Below are 22,379 nucleotides of genomic sequence, written 5' to 3' on the forward strand. Positions count from 1 at the left end.
GAAGTTTAGTCTAGGTAATCATTATTAAAACCATTACTTAATGTATTGAGTTTATCCTTCTATATAGATCAGCTGAATGCGCAAGCAGCAGGAATTCTGTTCTCATTTTCCCAAATAAAATATCCGGTGTAAATTTGCACAAATTTCTAAAAAGCTGTTTTTGCTTTGTCATTATGGGGAATGTAGAATATTTAGGGGACACACACAATTGAATCCATTTTAGAATAAGGCTGTACAGTAACAAAATGTGGAAAAAGTCAAGGGTTCTGAATACATGTTTTGCATTCATTTGCATGGGACAAACTCTACTTGATCAAGTTATTGCTCTAGTATCCACTGATGCCAATGACATCTATAGTGCTGCCATCTAAGGCTGCAGAGACTTTATATTCACACAGCTTCTAAGGACATATACATATGGTTTACATAACAAATTTCATGGCACCATGTCTGGAGTGAATCTGATGAATGGTTTATGAGAAGATGATTGCAGATGATTTTCTCCAGATGGGCCTATATCAGAGATCGGCAACTGGCGGTCATTCCTGCTCTACTAGATGGTCCTCATAAGGAAATCAATGACAGTCCATACACTTTCTGAAACTCTGAAAGCAATTAATTTCAACTGCACCTTCAAAACAATCCCCTTAGTACTATTCAGGTACTATGGCTAGAATGGCATGTACTTAGGGCACAGTGTGTTCAGTGTAACATCTTGGATAAGCATTTGTAGGTGGACTAGGGGAGAACTGCCCCTTCTCTTTGAAGCCATGGCAGTTCAAGGCCGACTGCGGTACTGCAGGCTATGTTAGCCGAAAACAGTATCCCACATAAGTGAATGGAAAAATGTCTTCGTGATCTTTGTGTAAATAAATCACTTTTTTGAAGTCTATCATGATGCCAACAATTGCATCTAATACGCTCAATGTATGATCTTAAACCGATTATTTTTTAAATTGCATACAATAAGTTAAGGATCATTTTGTTGCTAATGGCAGCTTGCAGTACCCCGGTCGGCCTTCAACTTGAGTTACTCAATGAGGGAGACAGCACTGTGCTAGTCTGCAAAGTCACTTCCTGGAGTAGCTCAAACTGCATGTTATGTCTCCATAGATGGGTTGGCTAACAATGTCATGAAAACTATGCGCACACATCCATTGGGGCAGAAGTCAGTCTGTTTTTGTGATTCTGGATGGCCAGATTGCTAGCAAGAATGACAAGAAACTACCATGTGGGAAATCGTAAGTGGCTCGTTTCAGGTTGTTATTGATACCATGTCTTGTTTTGAGGTGTTTTGACTGAATTCATGTCAATACTAATACAGCTCAAATTCACTAGCTAGCTAACCAACAACTGTAATGATGTATTTGAGAGACAAGTGGTCATTGTGCAAATGTATTTATGTTTTCAATAAACATTGGAGACAAAATATAGTTTGCATGTCAACAATCTAAACCAACCTCATCTGTTTTGCCCCATGGTTGCGCACATGCTGTTAAGAATGCAGAGCAGTGCTTTATTATAGACAGACTTCTCACCATCTTAGTTCCTGTTGTATCAATGTTTTGACCATGACAGTTTACAATCCAGGGTTACTCCAATCAGTTTAGTCACCTCAACTTGCTCAATTTCCACATTATTCATTACAAGAGTTAGTTGAGGTTTAGTGAATGATTTGTCCCAAATACAATGCCTTTAGTTTTTGAAATATTTAGGACTTATTCCTTGCCACCCATTCTGAAATGAACTGCAGGTCTTTGTTAAGTGTTGCTGTCATTTCATTCGCTGTGGTAGCTGACGTTTATAGTCATCCCATACATGGCCACACTAGCTGTCCTCAAAGCCAGTTGCATGTCATTAGTAAAGATTGAAAAAAGTAAAAGGGCCTAGACAGCTGCCCTGGGAAATTCCTGATTTTACCTGGATTTTGTTGGATAGGCTTCCATTAAATACCTCTGTGTGTTTTGTTGGGACAGGTAACTCTATCCACAATATAACAAGGGGTGTAAAGCCAAAACACATTTTTCCAGCAACAGACTATGATCTATGTCAAAAGCCACACTGACATCTATCAAAACAGCCCCCACAATTTCTCTCAGCCAATCAGTCATTTGTATAAGTGCTGTGCTTGTTCCCTATAAGAGTGCTGAAAGTCTTGTCAATTTGTTTACTGTAAAATAGCATTGTACCTGGTCAAACACATTTTTTTTCAACCATTTACTAAGGGTTGGTAACAGGCTGATTGGTCAGCTATATGAGCCAGTCAAGGGGGCTTTATTATTCTTAGGTAGGGAAATAACTTTTGCTTTCCTCCAGGCCTGAGGGCACACTTTCTAGTAGGCTTAAATTGAAGATGTGGCAATATCGTCCACTATTATCCTCAGCAATTTTCCATCCAAGTTGGCAGACCCCGGTGGCTTTTCACCTCTTCCACAGTTACTTTACGGAATTTAAAAAATCCAATGCTTGTTTCATAATTTGGTGTGTGTATGTTAAAAGAATACAATTATCCCCCCCCCCCCCCCCCCCCCCCCCCCGATATGTAAACAAAGTTATTTTAATGATTTATCATATTTAGATAATCAAGCTTAAAAACTCAACATGTGTGTGGCTATTGAATGACTACAGCTCTTTGGTTACAAAGACCCAGGTTTCCTCAAAGTGTTTTTTTTGTTACCATGTGTGCAACATCATAAAATGAACTCCTCTTGTGAATCAAAATAATGGTCTGTGTCAGGCCTATTACTAGGTCAAATAGAAGAGCAAAGGAGAAATCCTAAACCACCACAAGGGGAATATGGCAACACTTCTACACTCCTCAGATGCAAGTGCACTGCACCGAAGATAGATTTCATTTGAAAAATGAAATCTTTGTCATCTTCCATGGTCAAGCAGACAACAGCAGTCCAATGTAATCAAGAGTGATTTTAAGTTCTTTCTAAATTCTAAATCAAAACATTAGTCAAGTCCTTCATTGTAAAAAACATCATCCAGTGTGCACATCGGAAAAATCGACAAAAAAATGGATCTGTAATTATACTGATATGCAAAAAATCTGATTTAGATTCTAATTGCAACTTCAACATGGTTTCACTATATACAGCTACGTACTGTACTGAAAAAGTGCTGTGTTTCATGTCAGTAATCGTTTAGTGTAAAAACTCCACTGTGAAATCTCAATAATACTGTTTGAGAGGGACACACACAAAGTCCTGTGATCCTTTCCTCAGGTTGCAGTCTCGCCTCCATTAACACTTTGAAAAAGGGCCATCTGCTAGCACCGCCCTTTTTGGAGCCAGAGGCCACAGTTGCTCCAACGCACTGAAGTTTGGCATGAGCATTGAGGAAACTTGGAGAATATTGGTACCTCGTGCCCCAAAACAAATGTTTGAGTGGGGCTGAGGTTTAGACTTAGATAAGCCTGGAGTTGCGGAGGAACTGGATTAGAACTTTGTAAATGAAGCTGTATTGAGAGATGGTCTGCACCATCATCATACGCTGCTGCCGGAGCATGTTGAGAACGGTCGGGATGTCCAGCATCTGGAGGAAAGAGGTGGAAACAGGCCACAAACAGGGGTTTACAAAAGGAGTATGTTATTGGATTGGTTAATGGGCCTAATGATCTAAACTGTGGTGAGATGTGATCAATGCCTACCTACATTCCTGATGGAATAGACTAGGTTTCAATCCTGGCGACCTTATTCATTTTTAGGCCTTCTACATAGCCCAGTAATGTAATATACATGTAGACGTTAGTTAGGTGTTTACCTCGTTGTGTTCCAGACAGGCGATCATGACCTCAGAGAGGATGACCACCCCGGAGCGGCCCACTCCAGCACTACAGTGGACCAGCACAGGCAGGTTGGTGTTCTTTGGGTCGCTGGTGCTGTTGGTGTGTCTCCTCACTGACTGGATCTCCTCCAGGTACGCTGGGGAAAACATTGAAATAAGAGAATGATTGATTCTATTAACTGAACTAAATAAAAATAGGCTTTTACAACACAATCTCAATGTATCACTGAACACTCATTTAACTTTGACTGGAACTGCCTTCTTGACCTGCTCTCCCTTGGAATAGAGATTTCTTAAAGGGACTTCCTGGTTTGAATACACGTTACTCCAACTGATCCACTCACAGAGGAAGCCCTTGAAGTCCTCAGGGCAGCCGTGGTCGGGCCAGTCTGTGTACTGCAGGTGCCACACAGTGTGCTCCTGGCCCGTCAGCACGTGTTTTATCGTCAAGCCTGTGGTGGCGTAGCAGCCTGAGTCCATCCTGAAGCGTGTGGTGATCTTAAAGTGTCCATACGTCACTGTGTTGTGGCGGGAGCCGAGCCGTGGCCAGTAGCGGAAACTCTTTTCCCTGCCACCCTCCTGCAAAGGGGTTAGAGGCCAAAGGTTTGCCAGGGTCAAAGGGTAATGTTATTGCTTACAGGGCAGTATCCTAGATCTGAGGTCATACAATAACAGTAACACACCATGGACATACAGACATAATAAAGTCCAGTGTAACACACACACACACCTCTTCAGCTGTAACCATGGCAATGATGGCCACGCCCTGCTCCCACACCATTTGCCAGAAGTCCTGACAGGTGTTGGAGAGAGGGCCTTGGGAGGCGATGTACCTCCACTCGTCTCCGCCCACCATGATCTAGGAAACGCCAGAGGAGAGATGGTTATAAGTGACCTCAACCACTGTAAAAGCATTTACAGTGCCTTCAGAATGTATTCAAACCCCTTGACTGATTCCACATGTGTTACAGCCTGAATTCAAAATGGATAAAAAATGTAATCTCACCCATCTACACACAATTCCCCAAAATGACAAAGTAATACCATGTTTGTAAACATTTTAGCAAATGTATTGAAAATGAAATGCAGAAACATCTCATTCATTGCATGCCACTCACAATACGATATTAGCACGATACTTAGGTGCGGATACGTATTACACTGCTCACAATTCTATATGTATTGCAATTCAACACTGATTTTATTGGGATTTGATGTTCCAAACATATTGCTCACTATATATTTCTGCTGAAGAGTGAACCTGACATTTATGTTGATCAGTCATATAAATAACAGTGCTGAAAACACCCTGACTCACTGTTTAAAATGCTTATCAAAGAGACAATGACTGCATAAAGTCCTAAGCCATCAGCAGTCATCTGGAATGAAGAACAAGCGGAGAGGAGGCATTTCTGGGAAGTTAACCCTAACCTGGGAAACACTGCAATAGAGCAAAGACATTCATAAATGTATGGTGTATGTACAGGTAACTTCCGAAATAATGGAAACACAAGTAAATAAGGGATACAAAGTATATTGAAAGCAGGTGCTTCCATACTAGAGGTCCACTGATTAATTAGGGCCGATTTCAAGTTTTCATAACAATCGGAAATCGGTATTTTTGGACACCGTTTAAAAAAAAAATAATTACACCTTTATTTCATCTTTATTTAACTAGGCAAGTCAGTTAAGAACACATTCTTATTTTCAATGACGGCCTAGGAATGGTGGGTTAACTGCCTTGTTCAGGGGCAGAACGACAGATTTTCACCTTGTCAGCTCGGGGGATCCAATCTTGCGACCTTACAGTTAACTAGTCCAACGCTCTAACCACCTGCCTCTCATTGCACTCCACGAGGAGACTGCCTGTTACGCGAATGCAGTAAGCCAAGGTAAGTTGCTAGTTAGCATTAAACTTTTCTTATAAAAAACAATCAATCAATCATAATCACTAGTTAACTACACATGGTTGATGATATTACTAGTTTATCTAGCATGTCCTGCGTTGCATATAATCGATGCGGTGCGTATCATTGCTCCAATGTGTACCTAACCATAAACATCCATGCCTTTCTTAAAATCAATACACAGAAGTATATATTTTTAAACCTGCATATTTAGCTACAATAAATCCAGGTTAGCAGGCCATATTAACCAGGTGAAATTGTGTCACTTCTCTTGCGTTCATTGCACGCAGAGTCAGTGTATAGTTCTGTACCATCACTCATTCATATATCTTTATGTACACATTCGTTATCCCTTTACACTTGTGCGTATAAGGTAGTAGTTTTGGAATTGTTAGGTTAGATTACTCGTTGGTTATTACTGCATTGTTGGAACTAGAAGCACAAGCATTTCGCTACACTCGCATTAACATCTGCTAACCATGTGTATGTGACAAATAAATTTGATTTGATATATGCAACAGTTTAGGCTGCCTAATTTGCCAGAATTTTACGTAATTATGACATAACATTGGTGGTTGTGCAATGTAACAGCAATATTTAGACTTATGGATGCCACCCGTTAGATAAAATACGGAACGGTTCCGTATTTCACTGAAAGAATAAACGTCTTGTTTTCGAGATGGTAGTTTCCGTATTCGACCATATTAATAACCTAAGGCTCATATTTCTGTGTGTTATCATGTTATAACTAAGTCTATGATTTGATAGAGCAGTCTGACTGAGTGATGGTAGGTAGCAGCATGCTCGTAAGCATTCATTCAAACAGCACTTTCCTGCGTAGTTATTCCCCTTGCTCTGCAAGGGCCGCGGCTTTTGTGGAGCGATGGGTAACACTGCTTCGATGGTGGCTGTTGTCAATGTGTTCCTGGTTCGAGCCCAGGTAGGAGCGAGGAGAGGGATGGAAGCTATACTGTTACACTGGCAATACTAAAGTGCCTATAAGAACATCCAATAGTCAAAGGTTAATGAAATACAAATGGTATGGAGAGAAATAGTCATATAATTCCGATAATAACTACAACCTAAAACTTCTTACCTGGGAATATTTAAGACTCATGTTACAAGGAACCACCCGCTTTCATATGTTCTCATGTTCTGAGCAAGGAACTTAAACATTAGCTTTCTTACATGGCACATATTGCACTTTTACTTTCTTCTCCAACACTTTGTTTTTGTATTATTTAAACCAAATTGAACATGTTTCATTATTTATTTGAGGCTAAATTGATTTTAATGATGTACTATATTAAGTTAAAATAAGTGTTCATTCAGTATTGTTGTAATTGTCATTATTACAAATACATTTTTTTTTTTTTATCGTCCGATTAATCGGTATCGGCTTTTTTTGGTCCTCCAATAATCGGTATCAGCGTTGAAAAATCATAATCGGTCGACCTCTATTCCATACAGGTGTGGTTCCTGAGTTAATTAAACAATTAACAACCCATCATGCTTAGGGTCGTGTATAAAAATGCTGGGCAGGCCATTATTTTTACTACCATGGTGTTTCTAGCTATCACTGTCGGTTCACTGGGTTGGTTCGCACTATGGAGCCAATCAAAGCCATACTACTCTGGACTAGTTATGCATCCACCATAAAATGCTGGAACCATGCAGGAAAAGACGGGGAGGCGGGGAGAAAATATCCAAGCCAGCATGGTCGGGTTCGGGTCGGCATGGTACTGTGAAAAGGGTATTAGTGTGTCCATTACCCTGATGTGCGAGGCGTTGATGTAGCCAGTGTTGTTCTCCTTGCTGGGCGCCAGCTCCACACGCGTGTCGTCGTAGGGCAGCACGTCCTGGAAGCGGTTCCTCTCGCCACTCTCGGGAAGCTTGGCGATGCTGCAGACGCCTGCCGGACACCGCTTGGCCACCTGCTCGTACTCCTGGAACACCATGCCCTGCTCCATACGCTGCTGCAGCTCCTTACACTGAGAGAGAGAGACACACAGACAAGGGTTAATGACAGAGACCTGGAATTGTTCCGGTAGGTATAAAATGATTGAAATGCTACAGTGTTGTGAGTAACTCTGCAAGAAATAAAGTAAATTTTCCTGACAGCTGTTAAGGTCCCCTACATTGCTGTTATTACAGTGCTATCACTCTGATTAGTACGCCTGCGAAGAAGTGTCACTGGAGATGGACCTGGCCTGGAGTGTGATGGCGACTATGTTTAGTGGTAATACGGTCACGTAAACGTTGTTAAACTGGAACCTAGTCGGTGTGTCATTTTGAGTTAACAATAGCTGGAAACAGCGTAGTAGTATCTGAATTCTGATTGAACAAACAAATGGTGCACCAACTAACACATTCAGGAGTTTCAACTAAAACTGATATAAAAAAGTAGGACAATATTATCCTGGTAGAACTGTTCTATTTCATCACTACCATTCAACACCTTTTTGTTCTGTTTTAAATAACATACTGTTTTGAGCTCCATTAACTAAGTCTTATGTTCTGCAATAGATGCAAGACAATAACATTTGGATAAAACATTACTCTGTCTGCCTGCTATTCTGTTTGGCAATCAAATCCAAAACTCTGCAAATGTAAAGCAGTATCAATGTCTAGATTCTACAGAAAACATTACAGTATCCACCGCTAGAGCAAACCTTCTCTATAATACTGTTCATGTAAAATACCACAGGGCCTCTGAGCATAGGTGGTTACAAAACCAGTCTCTCTAGCTGCAAACCAAATCACACAAGAAATGTTGAAGAGGTTCCTCCTAAAACGAAGCATAAAATAAACCCCATTTAGCAAACAGTGTTAAAGGGACAACACCAGCCTAGAACAATGCCAGTGCCTACCCTCTCGTCGTTGGAGGTCTCAGGCTTCTCCTTGCCCCCTTGGTGCAGTGGCAGCCTGGACAGGGTCAGGCCGTTGAGGGCTGCCACCTTCAGAGGACCCATCTTCTTCAGCTCAATCCGCTTCTTCATGCTCTGGTGTTACAGAGGACAGAGAGAGAGTGAGTGAAGTTGACAGTGTCAGAGAGGGAGATGAGGGGGAAGGACAGAAACGACATAGCCTGGTTATGCCTTTCTGTGGAATGCTACCGGACCAGCTATTGCGGTCGCCAGCCACATTCCTGTCACATGTTAAGTCACCTGACCAACAGAGAGTGTTTGATATTGGTCGAAATGGCCTTTGGGACATTCCACTACGTGATGTGTGACATTGTGGTGTAATTGAGAAGATCATTCAAAATGTCAGACATCTTAGCTATGAGGAAAAAAATATCTTAACTGACAAAGAAATTAAGAAGTCTCCATGACATGAAGATTGGGTAACAGCTGTTCCTTGAACTACGAAATACACACTGACACCTCTAGTCAAATATTGTGATTAAATGTACTTTTAAAAAACTACACTACACAGCGAGTGAGGCAGCGGAAACTGGAGCTACTATGGCGGAAGAGAGGGGGCAAGTCTCACGGCAGGAGGCAGGCCATCGATGGGTTTCTTCCCAGCAGGAACGTCTGACACGGGCCTCTTCTTGATGAAGTCCTTCTTGGCCTTCTGTTTGTTCTGCCCACTGATGTCACCGTCAGACACAGAGGGAACCATCCTGACAGGCTGCCCATGCGCCAACAGGTACACCGGCTCCGCCTCCTGGATCAGTGCGTGCATCGGATAGGCCGGGAGGCCAGACAAGACAGGGTCAAGGGGGGAGCCAATGGGATATGCGGGCGGTGGCTCCAGGGGAATCTGGCCCAGATTGGTTAGAAGCTGCTGCGGGTCAAACCCAGACAATAGTGCATCGTGGGATTGGGGGGTGTGGTGTCCGCTCTCATCCTCAAACTCCTCCTCCTCACTGCTGTGCACCAACATGGTGGCGTCCGACAGGGACTTCTGGTGGCCGTAGCGCACGTGCTCCTTCCCCTCTCCCCCGTCCTCTGACTTGGTCCGCTCAGGAATACTTTGAGCTGGGAGCTTGAGGAGGGTCCATGCGGGGCCAGAAGGGGGGTGTCATTGACCCTCATGCCCTCCAGGCTGTAAGCCAGGCTGGCGATCTCAATGGAGTTGCGTTTGTGTGCGTTTTGTTGGTGGGGGTGGTGTTGTGGGGGTCCAGCCATGAACAGGGGTTCAGATACCTCCTGCAGGGAGTGGGCTACAGGCAGGCTGTCCTCCTGGAAGGTCTGGACAGAGTGGTGCACGCATGGTGATCAAGTCCGGGTTGCTGTTGCTTACGTACAGGTGGTGAGACAGGGCTGGCATGCTGTTAGCAGGCCGCGTGCGGGCACCGTATGAGTAAGGGGGTGGAGGGCGGTACACCTGGGTCCTCATGATGTTGGCCGCAGGGTACTCCTGCGCCTGCTGCAGCCGGATGTTGGTCAGCTCGGGCACACTGACCGCCCGCGCCACCGGCCTCCTCTCCGTGGGGTAGGACTATGGGAAGGGGCTGTGGAAGCTGGAATTTAGGTGGAAAGGGTAGTGGTGGTGCGTTCCTCCTCCACCATGCTCTCCTCTGATCTCAGGTTGGCTGTAGACCAGGGGGTCGGGCCTGCTGTAGGCGTACGAGTTCCCAATGTTCAGGTTCCTCATGGAGAGGCTCTGGCGGTGCTCGTGGGCGTGCACCATCCCTCCTCCCTGGTTCTTCTGCCTCATGACTGTATTGTAGTCCGGGGTGGCGCGGTAGGAGGGGGGGATGAGAGTGCTGTGGCGGTGCGAGGGCACGTAGTCAGGTCGGGTGATGTCACTTCCTGTGATGGAGGGGTTGGAGGACATGGGCGAGGGCTGCATGTAGTGCTGGGGGTTGGTGAGGGAGCTGGTGCTGTAGGCGCTGTACACGCTGCCGTTACGCAGCTGCCCGTTCACAACGCCACTGTTGCCGTACTCGAGTGGTGAGCGGTCCAGGCTGGGTCTGGGAGTGGTAGTAGCAGCCGTGCTGACTGTTCATGTACAGGTTGTCTGAGAGATAGGAGAGAGATAAGACAAAAGGTAATGTTAGAACTACAGTATTAGGACTAGAGGTCGACCGATTATGATTTATGATTATGAACGCCGATACCGATACCAATTATTAATATAATACATCAATAAAATCAATTTAGCCTCAAGTAAATAATGAAACATGTTCAATTTGGTTTAAATAATGCAAAAACAAAGTGTTGGAGAAGAAAGTAAAAGTGCAATATGTGCTATGTAAGAAAGCTAACGTTTCAGTTCCTTGTTCAGAACATGAGAACATATGAAAGCTGGTGGTTCCTTTTAACATGAGTCTTCAATATTCCCAGGTAAGAAGTTTTAGGTTGTAGTTATTATAGGAATTATAGAACTATTTCCCTCTATACCATTTGTATTTCATTAACCTTTGACTATTGGATGTTCTTATAGGCACTTTAGTATTGCCAGTGTAACAGTATAGCTTCCGTCCCTCTAGTTACCGCGCGCTAACTAGCTAGCCATTTCACTTCGGTTACACCTGCCTCATCTCGGGAGTTGATAGGCTTGAAGTCATAAACAGCTCAATGCTTGACACACAACGAAGAGCTGCTGTCCACCGCTCAGTCAGATACTTGTATGCTCATTCAGATTATATGCAACGCAGGACACGCAAGATAATATCTAGTAATATCATCAACCATGTGTAGTTAACTAGTGATTATGATTGATTGTTTTTTATAAGATAAGTTTAATGCTACCTAGCAACTTACCTTGGCTTACTGCATTTGGTTAACAGGCAGTCTCTCTCTGACAAGGTGAAAATCTGTCGTTCTGCCCCTGAACAAGGCAGTTAACCCACCGTTCCTAGGCCGTCATTGAAAATAATAATGTGTTCTTAACTGACTTGCCTAGTTAAATAAAGGTATAAAAAATATTTTTTTAAATTTTAAATAAATAAAACATTCGGCAAATCGGCGCCCAAAAATACCGATTTCCGATTGTTATGAAAACTTGAAGTCGGCCCTAATTAATCGGCCATTCCGATTAATCGGTCAACCTGTAATTAGGACGGACATACCCATTCAAATAATCCAGCAATCAAAGCATTGTTGCATGACTAAGCTCAAATAAAGATTTAATTTGGGTGAAACACCAGTGATCTTGGTTCTATTTTGGTTTCATCTGACCATATGACATTCTCCCAATCTACTTCTGGATCATCCAAATGCTCTCTAGCAAACTTCAGACGGGCCTGGACATGTACTGGCTTAAGCAGGGGGACACGTCTGGCACTGCAGGATTTGAGTCCCTGGCGGCGTAGTGTGTTACTGATGGTAGGCTTTGTTACTTTGGTCCCAGCTCTCTGCAGGTCATTCACTAGGTCCCCCCGTGTGGTTCTGGGATTTTTGCTCACCGTTCTTGTGATCATTTTGACCCCACGGGGTGAGATCTTGCGTGGAGCCCCAGATCGAGAGAGATTATCAGTGGTCTTGTATGTCTTCCATTTCCTAATAATTGCTCCCACAGTTGATTTCTTCAAACCAAGCTGCTTACCTATTGCAGATTCAGTCTTCTCAGCCTGGTGCAGGTCTACAATTTTGTTTCTGGTGTCCTTTGACAGCTCTTTGGTCTTGGCCATAGTGGAGTTTGGAGTGTGACTGTTTGAGGTTGTGGACAGGTGTCTTTTATACTGATAACAAGTTCAAACAGGTGCCATTAATACAGGTAACCAGTGGAGGACAGAGGAGCCTCTTAAATAAGAAGTTACAGGTCTGTGAGAGCCAGAAATCTTGCTTGTTTGTAGGTGACCAAATACTTATTTTCCACCATAATTTGCAAATAAATTCATTAAAAATCCTACAATGTGATTTTCTGGATTTTTTTCCCTCATTTTGTCTGTCATAGTTGAAGTGTACCTATGATGAACATTACAGGCCTCTCTCATCTTTTTAAGTGGGAGAACTTGCACAATTGGTGGCTGACTAAATACTTTTTTGCCCCACTGTACATCATCTTTCCTCGCCCAAACACAAAATGTTTCAAAAGTGGTGAGGAGAGGATTGGTGATTATTGGTGCACGTCATTTAAATGTAGCTAGGGTGTTTTGGAGGCTCTGGATGGTTTTTAGGGGAGGGTGTTGGCGCTCTGAGGAGACCTGTACTGTAGGCGGGTGGCTGCGGACAGCGTTGTTACAAGGCAGAAAAGGAAAGAGAGGAATGGAGAGAGTGAGAATGGACTCCTGGGAGCCCTCAGAAGGCGAATGGGGGTCAGACTCCTTTCTGGAGAGAAGAGGGTACAGGAATGAGGAGAGCACACACACGCAAAGAGAGTTCCACATACACAGGAACTGGGCTAGACTCATTAAGAGAGAGACACACTTACAGGCTGCTCTTGTTAATCTTGTAAAACTTGTGCCTGGCCAGACACATCCGGCACACGTATTTGGAGGTTTCCATGTCTTCCTGTAGAGGGGAAAGAAAGCATTTACAATTTCAGACATTCAGTACACTGGGCAGGTGGTGGTCCACTACTTATTCACCAACCCAAATACAACTTCTATGAATATTTTGAAGAGAAATACACAACGCAGAGACAGAGTACCAGAGGTCATGTGGACGAGAATTCAATAGAATTAACGATCAATGGAAATAGTGTTTTTTCTGTAATAGGGAATTATTTATCAATGGGTCAGAGACATGGGAGGAATTTGTCTATATATTGAGTCTGAAATAGGATACTTGTTATTTGACCATTGGCCCAGTTGTACTGCAAGGACTTCTAAACTGGTCAACCACAGGCTAGGGCTGGGTTATAAACTACCTCCTGTCCCTTTGTTCTGGAGAGATAAACACAGGAGAGAATCACTAGAGAGCATCACTGAGGACAGGGGAGAATGACCATCTACCTCCCAGCATAACATCTATGATCTGTCCTTCTCAAATGAATTGATTTTCCTCCCCCGATTTGCTTTGGGGTCTGTGTTAATAAAGAATAACATCAAACTGCTAACAAACTGCATGGGGCTTTAGCCAGCGGTTGTTGACCCTATAGGCATGGGACTTAGTTACCACCATACAAGCACACATACATGCGTGTTTACCTTGAAAAGTCAATACACATTCTCACAGCATGCACTGTGTGATTAAAGGACCATGTGTTTAATGGGAAGAGGATCATTGCAGTGTGTGGTGGTGGTGGTGGTGGTTTGAGACTCACAGTCTGGAACTGCACGCTCTCCTTTTTGTTGGCCAGCTCCAGGGCAAAGAAGGACTTATTGTGAGTCATGTTGTTAACTTCATTCCACCTACACAGCCAATTAAAATAGAGAGGGGCGAGAGCATGAGGCAGTGGCATGGCAGTGGTCACATTTAGAACTGGACTGTGGGAGGGTAGTGACGTAAATAGAAACCATATCTGATTCAATAGTAAGAGAAGTGTCTACATTCAACACTGCTAGTAGCATTTAGACCAGGATATTCTACACAAAATGAGACTTCCTCTTAGTAAAATTCAAGATTTCAGTTATTATATAGATTAGTCTTTCCCAACTCAATTACCCCAACAGCAAACATGATTCAAATTGTGAACTAATAATCAACCCCCAATGAGTTGAATCAGGTGAGTTTCAGGGCCTACAACAAAAACATGTGTTGTTGGGGGTACAGGAATTGGGAAACACTGATAGAATGTCAGGAGGTTTTCCTGATCATGTGACCTGAGGCCTAGTTTCTCCTTGCCAGGTCACATGGTCAGGAACCCCCCTGGCCCTATTTATTGAACATCACATCTGAAAATAGCAAGAGACCTCCACGCCATCTAAGAATAGTAGCTAGCTAGCTGTGGACTGAACCAGACTCAATATGCAGAGTCATTGCTACAGGCTTCAGACACACAAATACCAGACATGATTCATTCAGACAGCTCATATTTAGAGGCAGATCATACTGCAGGACTGGGGTATTAGCAACAAAAAATTTTATTATGCATAAAAATAAACAATTCTGTACAGCTTTACTTGAATACAAGGGGTGGCCTTCCGTTTTTGCACTTGACAAAGATGCCGTCCAGGCAGGCCCCAAGGAGGATATCAGTGCCTTGGCTGTCCTGTGGGAATGGAAATAGAAAAGAAGATTCAATTGAAGACCTATAGCTAATGAAAAATGGGGACCTCACAGAGCCCTGTTTGTTCTGTGTGTGCTGGGTGATCTATATTCATCCTTTTATGAATATATCCCAGAATATCAGTACCAGAATCTGCTGATGTTTTAACTGAAAAATTATTTGTTCCTTGATCCAGTTCAAATAGAGGTATTGACAGAAAATCATTAGAACTGGGGATCAATGACGACGATGAGACAGGTCTCTGAACTCCTCCCTATAGGCTATGGCAGTGAGACCGCTCCCTCAACATCAGCAAGACAAAAGGAGCTGATCGTGGACTACAGGAAACAGAGGGCCGAGCATGCCCCCATTCACGTCGAGCAGGTCGAGATCTTCAAGTTCCTTGGTGTCCACATCACTAAGGACCTATCATGGTCCACATCACTGGGGCCGAGCTTCCTGCCATCCAGGACTTCTATACGAGGCACTGTCAGAGGAAGGCCCTAAAAATTATCAAAGACTGCAGCCACCCAAGTCATAGACTGTTCTCTCTGCTACTGCATGGCAAACGGTACCGGCACGCCTGGGACCAAGTCTGGGACGCAAAGGCTCCTGAAAAACTTCTATCCCTACGCCATAACTGCTGAACAGTTAATCAAGTAGCTACCCAGACCATTTGCATTGACCCCACTTTTTATTTTTGCACTGACTCTATGCACATTACCCACACACACTACACTGACACTCCAACACACACTACAAAAGCTCACACACACACTTTCACATACACTGCTGCTACTCAGTTGATTGTCTTCGTCTATAGGCTGGGCTCCCGAGTGACGCAGCGGTCTAAGGCACTGCATCTCAATTGCTTGAGGCGTCACTACAGACACCCTGGTTCGAATCCAGGCTGGATCACAACCGGCCGTGATTGGGAGTAAATGGTTGGGAACAAATAAGAATTTGTTCTTAACTGACTTGCCTGGTTAAATTATTTTTTTAAAATTACATAATATTATCTATCCTGATTGCCCAGTCACTTTTACCCCTACCTACATATACAGTACCAGTCAAAAGTTTGGACACACCTACTCATTCAAGGGTTTTTCTTTATTTTTTACTATTTTCTACATTGTAGAATAATTGTGAAGACATCAAAACTATGAAATAACACATATGGAATCATGTAGTAACCAAATAAGCATTATAAAATATATTTGAGATTTGAGATTCTTCGATGTACCCACCCTTTGCCTTAATGGCAGCTTTGTTCATGTAACGGATGTGAAACGGCTAGCTTAGTTAGCGGTACGCGCTAAATAGCGTTTCAATCGGTGACGTCACTTGCTCTGAGACCTTGAAGTAGTAGTTCCCCTTGCTCTGCAAGGGCCGCGGCTTTTGTGGAGCAATGGGTAAATATGTTTCAAGGGTGACTGTTGTTGATGTGTGCAGAGGGTCCCTGGTTCGTGCCCGGGTATGGGCGAGGGGACGGTCTAAAGTTATACTGTTACATTGATGCTGTTGACCCGGATCACTGGTTGCTGCGGAAAAGGAGGAAGGTCAAAAGCGGGGTGTGTGTAACGGATGTGAAACGGCTAGCTTAGTTAGCGGTGCGTGCTAAATAGCGTTTCAATCGGTGACGTCACTTGCTCTGAGACCTTGAAGTAGTAGTTCCCCTTGCTCTGCAAGGGCCGCGGCTTTTGTGGAGCAATGGGTAACGATGCTTCGAGGGTGACTGTTGTTGATGTGTGCAGAGGGTCCCTGGTTCGCGCCCGGGTATGGGCGAGGGGACGGTCTAAAGTTATACTGTATACTGTATAACTCTTGGCATTCTCTCAACCAGCTTCATGAGAAATGCTTTTCAACAGTGTTGAAGGAGTTCCCACATATGCTGAGCACTTGTTGTCTGCTTTCCTTCACTCTGTGGTCCAACTCAATCCAAACCATCTCAATTGGGTTAAGGTCAGGTACTTGTGGAAGCCAGGTCATCTGATGCAGCACTCAATCACTCTCCTTCTTGGTCAAATAGCCCTGGAGGTGTGTTTTGGGTAATTGTACCTTTGAAAAACAAATGATAGTCCCACTAAGCGCAAACCAGATGGAATGGCGTATCGCTGCAGAATGCTGTGGTAGCCATGTTGGTTGTGTGCCTTGAATTCAAAATAAATCACTGACAGTGTCAACAGCAAAGCACCCCCACACCTCCATGTTTCCGTTCACCTACTCTGCGTCTCACAAAGACATGACGGTTGGAACCAAAAATCTCAGAGTTGGATTCATCAGACCAAAGGACAGATTTCCACCTGTCTAATGCCCATCGCTCGTGTTTCTTGGCCCAAGCAAGTCTATTCTTATTGGTGTCCTTTAGTAGTGGTTTATTTGCAGCAATTCGACCATGAAGGCCTGATTCACGCAGTCTCATCTGAACAGTTGATGTTGAGATGTGTCTGTTACTCGCATTTATTTGGGCTGAAATCTGAGGTGCCGTTAACTCTAATGAACTTGTCCTTGCAGCAGATGCAACTCTGGGTCTTCCTTTCCTGTGGTGGTCCTCATGAGAGACAGTTTCATCATAGCGCTTGATGTTTTTTGCGACTGCACTTGAAGAAACTTTCAAAGTTATAGAAATGTTCTGGATTGACTGACTTAAAGTAATGATGGACTGTTTGTTTCTATTTTCTTATTTGAGCTGTTCTTGCCATAATATGGACTTGGTCTTTTAGCAAATAGGGCTATCTTCTGTATACCACCCCTACCTTGTCACAACACAACTTTTTGTCTCAAACGCATTAAGGAAAGAAATTCCACAAATGTACTTTTAAAACATAGCACACCTGTTAATTGAAATGCATTCCAGGTGACTACCTCATGAAGCTGGTTGAGAGAATGCCAAGCGTGTGCAACGCTGTCATCAGGGCAAAGGGTGGCTACTTTGAAGAACCTGAAATATAAAATACATTTTGATTTAACACTTTTGGTTACATGATTCCATGTGTTATTTCAGAGTTTTGATGTCTTCACTATTTTCTGCAATGTAGAAAATAGTAAAAATAAAGAAAAACCCTGGAATGAGTAGGTGTTAAAACTTTTGACTGGTACTGTACATAATATCTCAATTACCTCGTACCCCTGCACATTGACTTGGTAATGGTACTCCTTGCCTCGTTATCGTATTTTATTGTGTTACAATTTCCTTTTTTATTTAGCCAATTTTTAATTATTTTTAACTCTGCATTGTTGGGAAAGGGCTCGTAAGTAAGCATTTCATGGTAAAGTCTACACCTGCTATATTCGGCGCATATGACAAATTGTATTTGATATAGCAATGGAGTAGTGCAGTGAGGCTTTGGGGGAGCAGTTACTGTAGTTTGGTGTAGTTGTTCACCTTAATTGGGGTACTCTCCTGGCCATAGCCCTCCATCTTCTCCACCTCCTGCATGTACAACACCTCAGCCTCTCGGGCATGCAACCCCCTGAGAGAAACACACATATGGCAATAGAAGTTAACATAAACCATATACATTTCCAACGCAGGCAGACACGGAGATACCAGAATCCATTAACCAGCACAAACAGAGAGAACAAAGACTTGGTCACATTCTGAAACAGAATTGATGGCATATTCACACCTTTCATCTCAGCAAACTGAACCGGTGTCAGTCTAGTTCAACAACCAGCATGATCAGCTGCTGCTATGTTCTATCCCCCATCACCTCCATCTTCAGTTCATGTCTCACTGCACCTCGTTTGACACACAATGCAATGAAACCATTTCATACAGACCAACATCAAGGCAAGTGTCAACTCCTCACCTCTCACCTTCAGAACCCACTGACACCTACCTCCCCTGTAGCCAGTGCCAAGGTATTAATCTAAACAGCTCTTTCCAGCTATCCATCTATCCAGACAGCCCATATGGGGGATGAGCAGAAGGCTGGAAACCTGCAGGTTGGGATGGAGGGATGAAGGGATAGGGGGGGATGAAAACCAGCTGGCCTTGGACTGGAGGAGTGAGCAGGCTTAGTGCCAGGCCAGCCCCAGCTCGGGCCTTTTCATCTATCTACCTGACTGTAAATAACAGCCGAGGAACCCTGGCGGGCCTGCTAATTGGGGACAGATAAGATAGATGCACCATGGACTGCCAAATGCATGTATGGAACCTGGAATCAATTAAAGGCACTGTGTATGTCAGCCTCAGGAGATATGAAGGGGGGGGGGGGGGGGGGGTTCTGTGGAGAATGAAAGTCATGTCTTCTTTTCCACGGATGGAAAAAAAAAATCAGGCGGATGAACATCTGAAGGTTTCTCACCTGTAGTTCTGGTAAAGCAGAGCCACCCTCTGAGTGGCCTCTTCCAGTACTCTCTCATCCTGGATCCATCCCTGTAAAGAGATGGGGAAACACAGATTACATTGTGCATTCATGAACATATGACATGACGTAAAACATTAACTTTGAGCTGCAAGTCAAAAATAAATAAAACTTCTTACGGTAGGAAACAGCACAAACTTCTGAAGAAACTCCTGCGAATCATAACGATTGAAGTCTCCAAAGTCAGCTGAAACACACAAAATAATCAAATACAAACCACACTTTTTGTAGACTGGATGAATACATGTAAATAACAGTACAGTAATGCTTTTCCTAGAAGTGAAAACCTGACTTAAAAAACAGATAGCTTTTCTTTAAATAGGTCAAAGTCCGTAATGTGTCTATTTCTGCAATTAGTGCAGGGCAGACTGAAAGCGTGCATGGATTTTCAGAATGGCGTGATGCTTTTTCAGCGGTTTCAGTATACAATGACAAAGCAGGCTAATTGCTTTAGCATCTGGAACCGGAGTGGTCCAATGTTACCAGCAATCTCAGTCTGCCCACCAGCTAAATTCACAACTATGTTGAGTATGCCAGGCATTAGTCATGCTAGCTAAACAGCTATGGCCCTGCCAGCCAGGCCCCCCACCAGCCCTAATCTCAGCAGCTAGGTAAAAATAATTCATATCCCAAGCAAAAACCAAAAGCAAACTGAGCAGAGCATTTTTAAGTCAGAAAATTCTTTGTAGGTTTCGCAAAACGTTCAGTATTACTGGGATGATATTTTGCTCTAGCTTGCTATGCCAGTTGGGCAGCAGAAGTTTGAACCTGGGTTGCACTAGTAAGTGATCTCAGTTGCTGTGCTATGTTAACACCCAGGCCAGTAACTTGCACTGCCTGATTTAACTTTGCCAGCATCTCAGAATCAACCTCTTCACTGTTGACGTTGAGACTGGTGTTTTGTGGGTACTATTTAATGAAGCTGCCAGTTGAGGTCTTGTGAGGCATCTGTTTCTCAAACTAGACACTCTAATGTACTTGTCCTCTTGCTCAGTTGTGCACCGGGGCCTCCCACTCTTTCTATTCTGGTTAGAGCCAGTTTGCGCTGTTCTGTGAAGAGGTTAGTACACAGCGTTGTACGAGATCTTCAGTTTCTTGGCAATTGCTCGCATGGAATAGCCTTCATTTCTCAGAACAAGAACAGACTGATGAGTTTCAGAAAAGTTGTTTCTGGCCATTTTCAGCCTGTAATCGAACCCACAAATGCTGATACTCCAGATACTCAACTAGTCTAAAGGACAGTTTTATTGTTTCTTTAAATCAGCACAACAGTTTTCAGCTGTGCTAACACAATTGCAAAAAGGTTTTCTAATGATCAATTAATCCTTTTAAAGTGATACATTTGGATTAGCTAACTCAACCTGCCATTGGAACACAGGAGTGATGGTTGCTGATAATGGGCCTCTTGTTGCCTATGTAGATATTCCATTAAAAAACTAAAGTCTGCCGTTTATAGCTACAATAGTAATTTACAGCATTAACAATGTCTGCACTGTATTTATGATCAATTTGATGTTATTTTAAATGGACAAAAAAAATGCTCTTTCAAAAACAAGGAAATGTCTAAGTGACCCCAAACTTTTCAACGGTATGTGTATATTATTATTTAAAAAAGGGATTTATGGACGACAAGGTTATCCTCTAGTCTAGGCTTCACAGTTTGGACAAAATCCAAATGAATGGAGAAGCCATCTGAGTCAGATTCTGATGCATACTGAATCACAGCATGGATGTGTCCACTGTGTGTCCCTAGCAGAGGTGTGTCCACTTGACCTGTGCATGTATCACCTGTGCATGATACAGTGTATCACCACTACTAGACCCACGTGACAGAATAATGACTCGGTCCATGTGGAATGCTTTTGGCTGATTCAGTTGTGTAGTGTGCTTGGCTGGAAGAAAAGCCTGCAATCCCTGACCACCAGTGCCAATTGGAAGACGTAACCAAATCAAATGTTATTAGTCACATGCGCAGAATAAAACAGGTGTACCTTACAGTGAAAAGCTTACTTATGAGCCCCTAACCAACAACGTAGTTTAAAAAAAATACAGATAAGAATAAGAGATAAAAGTAACAAGTATTTAAAGAGCAGCAATGAAAGAATAATAGCGAGACTATATACAGGGGGGTACCGATACAGTGTCAATGTGCGGGGGCACCGGTTATTTGAGGTAGTATGTACATGTAGGTAGAGTTATTAAAGTAACTATACATAGATGATAACAGAAAGTAGCAGTGGAGTAGAGACGGGGGGGGGGGGGGGGGGGGTCAATGCAAATAGTCTGGGTAGCCATTTGACTAGATGTTCAGGAGTCTTATGGCTTGGGGGTAGAAGCTGAATAGAAGCCTGCCACATCCGACGAGCGTCAGAGCCGGTGTAGTACGATTCGATCTTAGTTCTGTATTGATGCTTTGCCTGTAATGGTTCGTCGGAGGGCATAGCGGGATTTCTTATACATTTCTGGGTTGGAGTCCCGCTCCTTGAAAGCGGCAGCTCTAACCTTTAGCGCAGTGCGGCAGCTGCCTGTAAACCATGAGTTTCTGGTTGGGGTATGTATGTACGGTCCCTTCACATTAAACATATGCCCTTTAAAGAACACAGTTTATTTGTAATCTCGGTTACCCAGAAGTAAAAGTCTCGCAAAATTGAATCTGTCCTCGAGATAATAGTTTATTGGTAGTGTTAATCCATTTAGCTAGCTAGCTAGACAGGGAGCATCTGATTTATTGGTACAAGTCAGTCAGTGATTTCAGAATGTGCTGCGATAACTCTGTACCTTTTTGATAGCAATGGTTCTCCATCCAAAAGTTATCAGTAGGACACGTTCATTACACTGGAATAACAGATCAACATTGATTTTTGACAATGCAGTGAGCTCCAGATTTTTCTTGTTACAAAGAGATAAACGACTTTTGCTAATACCCAACATTCTATTACAACGTTTAATACAGGTTAGATGGTAGAGACGGACAGTCTATCATATCTTATTTGACGTTAGCTAGGTAGATGACGTTAACTATAGCTAAATTAGCACGTTGGCAAGCTCATTGACCGTATCAACGTTAGCCAACAAGCTAACTTCAGTTGAAGCAACACGTTACCAATACTGTTATAAATCAGAGAAGCTTCCAAAACAACCGAAACGTGTGGCTACGTAACGTTATCTAGTTAGCTGGCTAGCTACAAACTAGTAAACAAACTAGCTAATTAGCAAGCAGACTAGCATTGCTAACGTACACGTCGTCGGCGTCAAAACGGGC

The 22,379-nt window shown here is 43.3% G+C and overlaps 1 pseudogene across 1 annotated transcript; it reads right to left on the reverse strand.

Annotated features, from left to right (window-relative positions):
* Positions 1-1,382: 1,382 nt before the first annotated feature.
* LOC110505714 (tyrosine-protein phosphatase non-receptor type 21-like) lies at positions 1,383-22,303 on the reverse strand (annotated as a pseudogene). Its single transcript, XR_016491554.1, has 15 exons — positions 21,896-22,303; positions 19,237-19,304; positions 19,058-19,128; positions 18,133-18,220; positions 14,662-14,750; positions 13,863-13,950; positions 13,029-13,108; positions 12,730-12,925; positions 9,195-10,776; positions 8,570-8,701; positions 7,472-7,690; positions 4,523-4,651; positions 4,137-4,371; positions 3,769-3,929; positions 1,383-3,540 (listed from the first exon to the last, which is right to left on the reverse strand). The product of XR_016491554.1 is annotated as a tyrosine-protein phosphatase non-receptor type 21-like (transcript).
* Between the last annotated feature and the right edge of the window lie 76 nt (positions 22,304-22,379).

This window comes from Oncorhynchus mykiss, chromosome 25 (assembly GCF_057628025.1).
Source record: "Oncorhynchus mykiss isolate SJ-2025 chromosome 25, ASM5762802v1, whole genome shotgun sequence".
NCBI lineage: Eukaryota > Metazoa > Chordata > Actinopteri > Salmoniformes > Salmonidae > Oncorhynchus > Oncorhynchus mykiss.